This window comes from Seriola dumerili, unplaced genomic scaffold (assembly GCF_002260705.1).
Source record: "Seriola dumerili isolate Sdu_G_001 unplaced genomic scaffold, Sdu_1.0 BDQW01000017.1, whole genome shotgun sequence".
Taxonomy (NCBI): domain Eukaryota; kingdom Metazoa; phylum Chordata; class Actinopteri; order Carangiformes; family Carangidae; genus Seriola; species Seriola dumerili.
Window position 1 is genome coordinate 4,217,040 of NW_019174272.1, and position 10,402 is coordinate 4,227,441.

General features: G+C 40.7%; 2 pseudogenes; one reads left to right on the forward strand and one right to left on the reverse strand.

Annotated features, from left to right (window-relative positions):
- The first annotated feature begins 1,491 nt into the window (after positions 1 to 1,491).
- LOC111227140 lies at positions 1,492 to 5,446 on the forward strand (annotated as a pseudogene).
- Positions 5,447 to 5,884: 438 nt separating this feature from the next.
- LOC111227151 lies at positions 5,885 to 10,334 on the reverse strand (annotated as a pseudogene).
- Positions 10,335 to 10,402: the final 68 nt, after the last annotated feature.

Consider the following 10,402-nt stretch of genomic DNA (forward strand, 5'->3'; position numbering starts at 1 on the left):
AAACAGCATAACAAGTGATTGGAAATTATATATAAGAAGACGTAATGTATGATAAATTTGATATATAGTTTAACAAGTTGAGAACCACGGAATAAAGAGATATTAATATCATGTAATAGAAACAGAAACACTAAAAGGGCCCCACGAGAAGACTGAAAGAACAAATTCTGAGGATTTATTTTTGTTTATTTAGTTACTCGCAAGCAATCCAGGACTTATTTTTGCCTGGTCCACATTCCAGCAATTAGACGGCAAGTAGTGCGCCTTAATCCGGTTGCAAGCCGCCGTTAAATGGAAAAGAAAGGAGAAGAGTGTTGGGGCGGTTTAGGTTTACCCATTTTGGTTGCTTGTTATCCGGACAACGCGGAGATGATAAATCAAAACACACAGCAGACGGAACAACCACCCACGTCACTCGTCGGAGACGTGCCACACAATACTCGCTTAACGTTAGCGAGCGGTTAGCATCTGGCTACTCAGAAATGTCCATTATCCGAGGAAAAAGGGGGGACTTTCACTTTTTTGTTGTACAAGGTATTAAATCAGTTAAAAGGCCCAGGAACAATATAACCCGTACTGTGTTGACAGTGACGATACGTAAAATATTGTAAATTCAGTCTTATACGCTGCTCCTACAGCCAGACACTTGACGAAGTCACTGTCCAACAGCTACGCTAATGTTACTCTTGCGTTATTTTTTAACAGTAGCAGCTCTTCCGATGTTGTTTTATTTCTCTTTACCGTGTAAAATACATAAACCTGCCCATTACAGCACCAATAACGAAGCGGGAACATATGCCGTCCACTTGTGCAGAGCACTTGGTCTAACCAAGGCCTTTCACATGCAGTAGATAACTTGCCTTGTACACGTTAACCGATTAAGGTGTTAATTCCGGTATTTCCCCCCTAAAGGTCATGTAACTGATAAATAGGGAAAACTGGGATGAAAACCGTGGAATAAGCCAAACCAGCCTTCTTCAACCGACCGATAAGGACTTACGTTAAGTAAACCCTCAAAATTGAAGACAATCAGCACCATGGGAAGGTTGGTTTTGGTGGTCATTTGTGGTAATGTAGTTTGAGCTCACACACCTTTTTGTTTGAAGAACTCTTTGCTGAGGCTCTCTTTTCTTTACCTGCCTGACAGGATCAGCTTTTTCGTGCCTTTTCCCAGCCTCGTGGCATTTTCAGCCTGTCATCCCAGTTCTTCCTCGGCTCCTGACACCTTCCCTCAGACAGCTGCTCTTGCATCGGCCTGGTGCTCTTGCCTCGTAGACTACTTCTTGCTGGCTTGTCACTGGAAAGGGACACGCCAGCTGGATCAGAAAGGAGAATCACTTCCACAGGTGACCTTACAGCTGCTGTGTAAGTGTTAATGTCATAATGAACACAGCAATATTACGTCAACGTTAACATTCTTTGTGGTTCATAAGGCACTTGGGCAAGGGTGACGGATGTGGATGCAACGGATACAAGCACCAACACTGAAACTATGGCCTAGTGGTAGACTGTGGCAGCAGTGGCTCTAGGGTATTGGTACTTGCTGGCCACGACAATGGTAATCCATGAACTTCTAGAGGCATCCGGCAAATCGAGATCAACACCGCAAGCCAGTGGTCATCGAAGATCAAAACCGGGTAAGCTTTCCCAGTGCTTAGCTTCTTCTCACTAATCGAAAACGTTATGTAAATTAGAGTGTTAGCAATAATTCGCAATTAGCACTGGTGTTAAAGGCTCAAATTATGAAATATAAATGTGAGACAACCATTGTAAATTATGCCTGTTATTTTGCCTAATCTAAAACAACCATAGTTTGGTCTTTATGTTTTTTCCCTCGTTAGGTATCTCTGAATTGGCTAAAACACCAGAGAAAGCCAGTAATTATATATATCCACTGCTTCAGCTTTGCCAGCCAACACATTCCCAAAAATAAGCACCAGAAACACCCTTGTATATCCTCTTGCAGCAGCTGGAATGAGAATCCTTCCTGACAGGTACAGTTGGGCACTGAAGAAGAATAACCGTGCAAGATGTAAATAAGACTGCATGATATGTTCAGATCTGTGTTTAATTAAACACCACCTGAGTGAGTGAGTTTATATTGGAAAAGGGAAAACCATTATTGATTATGAAGTTTTGCTCTTTGTTTAATCCTCGAGTCAACAAGAAGCACTTCTTGAAGATCTGCGCCAAGACATCCCAGTCACTTCACATTCTCTTCTCTGATTCCCATGTAGAAGTGATTTCTGGAAAACAGGAAAGGTAAATAAAAGGAATAATAAAAATAGACTGGAATAAAACTAAAATTGCATTTCTATTCTGTATTAAATTCTATTGCGTTGCCAAATTATTCAGCTTTAATGACTTAATGAAGCGACAATGAAACTTAATTATGAATATAAAGTATTTTATGTTATAGCATATTTAATGATATATAATGATTGATGATTTGATTCATTAGCTTCCTGGGGTGCAGACAGATTTCCTGCCAGTTATACCTGTTACCCTGACACCCAACTTATATAGGGAAATGTAATTTGCATTGCCTGCAAGAAGGGGATGTTGGATTCCTTTCTGTATTGGTAGACCTTACTGTATATTTTAAACGCAGTGCAGCATTGAAAATGCTGAAAAAGTTTGTGTAATAATTCCTGAAAGTTGTTTCCACTGGTTTTTAGGAAGTTTATGCTTGGAATTGGAATAAACTTTGTCTGGGAAGGTTTAACCATGTGCACAATGGTAAGGACCCGAAGCAGGTAATATTTCAACTGGCATATTATTCTAAAAGGTTATATTTTGTTTTGCTTTCATGGCAAATTGAATTGCTGAATGTGGTTACAAGTCAACCAATACAACAACTTGTGGGGATAACAAGTCTTTAGCTGGCACAGTAATCGTGTGTTTTGAACGTTCCCTGCCTGACCTGTCTCACCTTTCTCTTGTCAATCATACAAGATGGGGAAGCTGTAGTGGAGGTACAATGTTTCCAGGCAGCGATCAGCAGGAAGGCGCTGGTGAAGGAAAAGACTGCCGGTGTCCTGGACGATGGGCGGGGTCTCTACACAGGATCGCATACGAAGTGCCAAAACTTAAAGCTTTGCTTCTCCACAGCAGGTTATTTATCCACAACCAATTCTGTTTTTGTGCTGTCTTGGTTTTTGTCACTACACCCTTTGTTCTTCTCCCTCCTTCCAACCTCTGTCATTCCCTGGTTAAACCTGTATGCACCATTTTTGTCCCGTGGAGATGATCTGCTCTCCATTCATCACTATTTGGAAGGCATAATGTAAGCCTGCTGGCATGACTGCCATAGGCAGGATTTAGGACTGAAACCATTAAGTCATTTATGTGGAGACCAATCAAATACAAAGGAAGTTGTCAGTGTCAAGAATTTTTGTTTGTGTTGCATTGATTTTATTTATATAGTAAGGTTTGGCATACACTGCTTGTCTTTTTGGCTGCCATTGTTGTTCCTTTACACCCCATGAAGTTCAGCTGAATTTCCCCACTTGCCTTGTAAGGCAGTTTTTAGACTTCCGTTCTTTGATGTGTTGAAATACATCAAACTGACATGACAATATTTAGCTCTACTGTTAATGTGGCCTCAACCATAGGTGACCAGCTGTAGTAATCAGTTCATGTTTTGAATGCCATGCTCTGCTGTCATGTAGGTAATATTATTTATTACACGTGTGTCATCTTCCCAGGCTGATTTTTCGTTTATTCCCTAGGAGGAAGTTGCCAAGACTTTACTGGCAGAGTTCAACTTGGGAATGTGACGCACATCGCACAGAGCATGTTTATGTGTTTATGTGTCCACTTCCCCTGGGTTTTGGAGAAATGCAGCACGCCAAAGATATGAGGAAAACCTCATCAGAATACTGCCACTCGAACAAGTGAGATCCACAGCCAAATATAATGCTTGATTTATAGATTTTTTGCAAATGTTTTCCCAGAAGTCAGTAGCTACACAGTTATGTGTGGATTTAAACTTACACTGTTACTGATTTTTTCAGGGCCTCTTAGATCAGCATATTGGTGAGTCGGCAGAGTCCCTCCCTCCTGGACCCTTGTCTACCACAGACCTGCAGGATGAGATTGGTCCATTTTCACAGAGGCTCTATCTGCGAGGCACAGGAGACCTTTGACCAGTGTCGTCAGATTCTCCAACCGTTCCTCACCGCACAAATGAGACCCAAACCTCCTCAGCGGTATCTACCAGCCCCATTGAATACAGCAACAGTCAGTTTCTACGGCTTCTCTGAGTTCTACTACTGTACTGCACGGAGGATGGTGCTGCGCAATCGGGTGGGGATTATAATGCTTCGAAATATACCCAGGCTGCTTAAGGTAAATGCACATAGAGAAATCACTCTCATGAAGCATGGTGGTAATATACCCTCAATAAGTAACTTATTATTGCCTTCTTTCATATATTTTTTTATCTTATCAGAAATGCAATCTTTTTTTATTTAAAGTATATCTTTTTGGGCTTTTGTGCCTTTATTGGACAGGATAGTAGAGAGAGACAGGAAATGGGGAGGCAGAGAGAGGGGAAATGACAATGGCAGTAAAGGGCCGTGCTGATGTGGGATTCGAACCGGGGCCTGCTGCAACGAGGACTGTAGCCTCTACATATGGGGCCGCCTGCTCAACCACTACGCCACTCGATGCCCCGAAAATGCAAATCTTATTGCTATTAAAAGCACCAATGTCTTTGAGTGGCAGTTAAAATTTGTTTGTTCAAATAGCTAGTCATTACACTGACACTGGCTTTTTTTATTTTGCTGTGTTAAGAACATTAGTGTTTTCTTTTCTCAACTGTTTCCCTGTCCATTTGAAATAAGGATTTCGAAACACCATGCTTTTTATGTTTAGCAAGGGATGTTGGTTTACTTACGAGAAGTAAATTTAAAAAGTAAAAGAATATATTCTATTAATACATATTAAATTGGTGACATTGGATTCCTGATTGGCCTTTTGAAGTATGCTACTGTAGTTTTAACAGTATAATTATTTTGGCAGCAACAGAGGTTTGTGTACTTATTTACTGATGTCTTAATCACTGGAAAACTTTCCTGACGTAGTTTAACATTCACAGAGTTACTGTGCACCGCAGTGGAAGACTCTGAGGGAACGCTTTGACTCTGGCTTGTATGCCTCACATGCTGATCTTCACAGACTTAAGTAAGTCATACAGGATTATTAAAACTACTTCTAAAACACTTGTCACACTCCCAAGAGTTTTCCTGGACAAGAATGTTTAACAATGTTTATGTCTGCAGGTACCAAGTGTTTTTAAATCAGCATGGATGTATGAAGTATTTGCACTCAGGCTTCTCTTTCAACCAATTTATAAAAAACCTGAAACTGCCTACTGGTCTATGATAAGGAGGTCCAGTGGACTCTTGGAGCTATACTTTACAGAACACGGTTTTGCCTTTGAGGTAAGATTTTCTTTCACCTGTTAGATTTTCTCTAAATGTTAGGCCAGCAAAAAGTGTCTCCTCAAAGCCCATTTAGTTAAATCTGTTTCATGATTTTTCATTTATTGAGGCTAGAGTTTATTTTCAACAGTTAGGATTTTATGTTTTGAGACCAAGAGACAGTTTTAAATTAGGTCGCTGCCAAATGCAGTAAAAAGTCACCATCTCTGCAAAGCATTAGTGGCTATGCCTGTTTTGCAGCCAATCCTAAGTAGTGATCATTGTTTCAACTCTCCACTGCATGTTCAAACGGTGTTTTTATCAAGGATAGTTTCTGAAGACTAACAATCTCTTCTCCACCAACATCAAGAACCAGATTTAACTAAATGGGCCTTTGAGGAGACACTTTTTGCTGGCTACATTTAAGAGAAAATCCTAACAGGTTGAAAAGAAAAATCTTACCTCAAAGGCAGAACCGTGTTCCTGTAAAGTATAGCTCAAGAGTCCACTGGACCTCCTTATCATAGTTACCAGTAGGGCAGTTTTCAAGGTTTTTATAATTGGGTTGGGAAAGAGAAGGCCTGAGGTGCAATACTTCATACATCCATGCTGATTTAAAAACACTGGTACCTGCAGACCATAAACATTGTCTAAACATTCTTTTCCAGGAAAACTCTTGGACTGTGACCAAGTGGTTTTAGAATAGTTTTATAATCCTGTATGATTACTTAAGTCTGTGAAGATCAGCATGTGGAGGCATACAAGCCAAAGTCAAAGCGTTTCCCTCAAGAGTCTTCCACTGGGTGGCACAGTAACTCTGTGAATGTTAAACTACGTCAGGAAAGTTTCCAGTGATCAAGACATCAGTAAATAGTACACAAACCTCTTTGCTGCACAAATAATATACGTAACTACAGTAGCATACTTCAAAGGCCAATCAAGGAATCAATGTCACTAATTTTTATATGTATAATAGAATTACTTTTCTTTTGACTTTTTAAATTTACTTCTCTGTAGTAAACCACCATCCTTGCTAAACATAAAAAGCATGGTTGTTTTCGAAATCCTTATTTCAAATGGACAGGGAAACCTTTGAGAAAAGAAAACACTGATGGTCTTGAACACAGCAAGAATAAAAAAGCAAGTGGTCATGTGTAATGACTAGCTATTTGACAAACAAATTTTAACTGCAGCTCAAAGACATTGGTTGCTTTTAATAGCATAAGATTGCATTTCGGGGCATCGAGTGGCGTACGTGGGTTTGAGCAGGCGCCCCATATGTAAGAGGCTACCAGTCCTCGGTTTGCAGCAGGCCCGGTTCGAATCCACATCAGACGGCCCTTTAACCTGCATGTCATTCCCTCTCTCTGCCCTCCACACTTTCCTGTCTCTCTCTCTACCTAATCCTGTCCAATAAAAGGCACAAAAGCCCAAAAAGATATACTTTAAATAAAAAAAGATTGCATTTCTGATAAGATAAAATATAATAGAAAAGAATAGGCAATAATAAGTTACTTCATTGAGGGTATATACACCATGCTTCTGAGAGTGATTTCTTCATGTGCATATTACCTTAGCAGCCTGGGTATATTTTCGAGCCATTATAAATCCCCCCATGCGCAGCACATCCTCCGTGCAGTAGTAGAACTCAGAGAAGCCGTAGAACTACTGTTGTGTATTCAATGCTGGCTGGTAGATACCGCTGAAGGGAGGTTTTGGGTCTCATTTGTGCGGTTTGAGGAACGGTTGGAAGATGCTGACGACACTGGTCAAAGTCTCCTGTGCCTCGCAGATACGAGGCTCTGTGAAATGACGAATCTCATGCTGCAGGTCTGTGGGGTAGACAAGGGTCCAGGAGGGGGGACTGCTGCCGACTCACCAATATGCTGATAAGAGAGCCTGGAAAAAATCGAGTAACAGTGTAAGTTTTAAATCCACACATAAACTGTGGGTATGCTACTGACTTCTGGAAAATCATTTGCAAAAAATCTATAAATAAGCGATTATATTTGGCTGTGGATCTACTTGATTTCGAGTGGCAGTATCTTCTGATGAGGTTTTCCTCATATCTTATGGGCGTGCTGCATTCCTGCCAAACCCCAGGAAGGTGACACATAAACCCACGAATAAACATGCTCTGTGCGAGTGCGTCACATCCGCAATTGAACTCTGCCAGTAAGTTCTTGGCAACTTCCTCCTAGGGAAATAAAGGAAATCAGGCCTGGGAAAGATGAACACACTGTTAATAAATTAATATTACTACATGACACAGAGCTGGCATTCAAAACATGAACTGGATACTACAGCTGGTCACACCTATGTTTTTGAGGCCACATTAACAGTAAGAGCTAAATATTGTCCATGTCCTAGTTTTGATGTATTTCACACATCAAAGAACGGAAGCTAAAAACTGCCATTACAAGGCAAGTGGGGAAATTCAGCTGAACTTCATGGGGTGTAAGAAACAACAATGGCAGCAAAAAGAACAAGCAGTGTATGCCAAACCCATACTATTAAATATAATCATGCAACACAAACAAAAATTCTTGACACTGAACAACTTCCCTTTGTATTTGATGGTCTCACATAAATGATTAATGTTTTCAGTCCTAAATCCTGCTAATGGAGTCATGCATGGCAGGCTTACAGTATGCCTTCAATAGTGATGAATGGAGAGCAGATTCAATTCACGGGACAAAAATGGTGCATACAGGTTTTAACCAGGGAATGACAGAGGTTGGAAGGAGGGGAAGAAAAAGGGTGAGTGACAAAACCAAAGACAGCACAAAACACAGATTGGTTGTGGATAAAATACACTGCTGTGGAGAAGCAAAGCTTACAGTTTTGGCATTCGGTAATGCGATCTTGGTAGAGACCCCGCCATGTCCAGGACACCGGCCAAGTCTTTTCTCACCAGCGTGCCTCCTGCTGACTCGCTGCCTGGAACATGTACCTCCACTACAGCTTCCCATCTTGTATGATTGACAAGAGAAAGGTGAAGACAAGTCAGGCAGGGAAGGTTCAAACATGTAACGTATTACTGTGCATGCCTAAAGACTTGTTATCCCACAAGATTTGTATTGGTTACTTGTAACACATTAGCAATTCAATTTGCAAATGAAAGCAAAGCAAAAATTAACCTTTTAGAATAATATGCCCAGTGAAGATATTACCTGCTTGGGTCCTTACATTGTGCACATGGTTAAACCTTCCCAGGACAAAGTTTATTCCAATCCAAGCATAAACTCCTCAAACCAAGTTGGAACCAACTTTCAGAATTATTACACAAACTTTTAATCAGCATTTTCAATGCTGCACTGGGTTTTAAATATACAGTAGGTCTACAATCAGGAAAGGAATCAACATCCCCTTCTTGCGCAATGCAAATTCATTTCCCTATTAAGTTGGGTGTGCAGGTAAACAGGTATAACTGGCAGGAAATTTCTGTCTGCACCCCAGAAGTAATGAATCAAATAATCATCATTATATATCTTAAAATGCTATAACATAAATACTTTATATTCATAATAAGTTTTCATTTCAGCTTCATAAGTCATAAAGCTGAAACTAATGTGTGCAACTGCAATAGAATTTAATTACAGAATAGAAATGCCAATTTTAGTTTAATTCCAGTCTTTTTTATTATTCCTTTTATTTTTACCTTCTCCTGTTTTCCAGAAATCACTTCTCATGGGAAACTCAGAGAAGAGGAAGTTGAAGTGTGGACTGGATGTCTGTGCGGGCAGATCTTCAAGAAGTGCTTCCTTGTTGACTGAGATTAACAAAGAGCAACAACTTCATAATCAATAATGGTTTTCCCCTTTTCCAATATAACTCACTCACTCAGTGGGTTGTTTAATAAACACGAGATCGAACATATCATGCCGTCCTTATTTACATCTTGCACGGTTTTCTCTTCAGGCCCAACTTACTTTCAGGAGAAGGATTCTCAATTCCCAGCTGTGCAGAGGATATACAAGGGTGTTTCTTGGTGCTTATTTTTGGGAATGTGTTGGGCTTGCAAAGCTGAGCAGTGGATATAATATAATTAATGGCTTTCTCTGGTGTTTTTAGCCCAATTCAGAGATACCTACGAATCCACGGAGGAAAACACTAACGACCCAAACATGTTGTTTTTAGGTTAGGCAAATAACAGGCTAATCTTACAATGGTTTGTCTCACATTATATTTCATAATTTGAGCTTTAAACAAACAGTGCTAAATTGTGCTGAAATATTGCTACACTCTCATTTACATAAACGTTTTTGATTAGTGAGAGCTAAGCGACTGGGAAGCTTACCGTTTGATCTTCATGACCACTGGCTTTGCCGGTGTTGATTGCTCGCATTTGCCGGATGTCTAGAAGTTTCATGGGGATTACCATTGGGTGCGTGGCAGCAGTACACGAATACCCTAAGAGCCACTGCTGCACACAGTCTACCACTAGGCCATAGTTCAGGTTTGGGTTGCTTGTTATCCGTTTGCATCACATCCGTCACCCTTGCCCAAGTGCCTTATATGAACCCACAAAGAATTGTTAACGTTGACAGTAATATTGCCTGTGTTCATATGACATAACACTTACACACAGCTGTAAGGTCACTAGTGGAGTGATTCTTTTCTGATCCAGCTGCGTGTCCCTTTCCAGTGCCAAGCAGCAAAGTAAAGGTAGTCCTTACGAGGCAGACACCAGGCGCGATGAAGAGCAAGCTGTTGAAGGGAAGGTGTCGCAGGAGCCGAGAAGAACCTGGGATGACAGGCTTGAAATGCCACGAGGCTTGGGAAAGGCACGAAAGCCTGATCTGTCAGCAGGTAAAAGAAAGAAGGAGCTCAGCAAAGAGTTCTTCAAACCAAATGGTGTGTGATCAAACTACATTACCACAAATGACACCAAACAAACCTGTCCATGTGGCTGATTTGTCTTCAAATTTGAGGGTTTACTTAAACGTAAGTCCTTAATCGGTCGGTTGAAGAAA